Here is a 1,224-nt window from a genome sequence, read left to right on the forward strand (position 1 = left end):
ATTATCCAACCTCTCTGAAGCATGGTTGCCTAATTATTTAACAAGTAGGTAACAACAGCACAGATACTTGCAAAGCTATGTGAGGACTATAGGAGATGATAAATGTGAAGCACATAAGCCCAGAGTAAAACACCCAACAGTTACTAGTTTCTTTCCTCTGCAGTCCCTTAGATGACACATCACTTTTCAAAATCTGTGAAATCCCTACCTGTTCATGCAGTCTTCAATGGTAGCACCATGCACTATTAGAGAAAAAAATACATTTTAAATCAACAATACAAAACATAAAATACTAGAATCATAAGGGAGCATGGCAGCACATGCCTGTAATTCCAGATACTACTCAGGAGGCTGAGACGGGAGGATCACTTGAGCCCGGGAGTTCAAGACCACCCTGGGCAACACAGCAAAACTGCCTTCATGTAAAAAACAGTCCTACACTTTTCTGCATGCTTCAGGTGTTGTAGGAAGAAAAAGCGTAAGACTGATGCTTTGTTACAAAAATTCGTATGATTTGTTACAAAGCATTCCTTTGGGAACGTACCTGGAGACTATACTAGAATCACTATTAATTATACCTATGGTAGGCAATTAATGGTTTAGGATCTCCTACTTCCCCTCCTTATATGCTCGATGTGCATCAAATGCAAGAGAGAATAGTATTTATCAAAATTTGGTATCTCACAAGTGAACTGCAGTGTACCACAGTCAGAATTCTAACAGACCTATCAGACTGAGAGAAAATGGTACCATTAGCAGAATCATCATCATAAGACAAGGTACAACTTACAGAGCATGATTTCTTCACAAGTGAACTAGGAGCAGTAAACCCCAGTACACAGCAGTCCTTTATCTGCTCTACAGGAAGGAAAAAGCACACTCACCATCTACCTTCACATCACAACAATCATCAGCACCGAAGGCTTCCACGACCGAATCTGTGGGGTTTTTCCCCTACCCATAATCAAGCAATCAACTCACCAGATGGGTGCCCTCTAATTAAATTCTGACACTTTCTACCTGGAGATAGGGGTCCACTCACCCACCCCTATTCCTGTCTTCCTAGGGATCCTCTGATCCCACTGGGGAGATCAGACCTCCTAGGCTACTTGGGACGCAGGTAAGTGGGATGGACCCTGGGACCTCAGGAGGCAGTCCTTGGGCCATGTGATACAGGCTGTGCGCAGTGACAGGTGGGATGGGCAGGCGGATGCCTGGTGTCTA

Source organism: Mandrillus leucophaeus, unplaced genomic scaffold (genome assembly GCF_000951045.1).
Source record: "Mandrillus leucophaeus isolate KB7577 unplaced genomic scaffold, Mleu.le_1.0 Scaffold1162, whole genome shotgun sequence".
Taxonomy (NCBI): Eukaryota; Metazoa; Chordata; class Mammalia; order Primates; family Cercopithecidae; genus Mandrillus; species Mandrillus leucophaeus.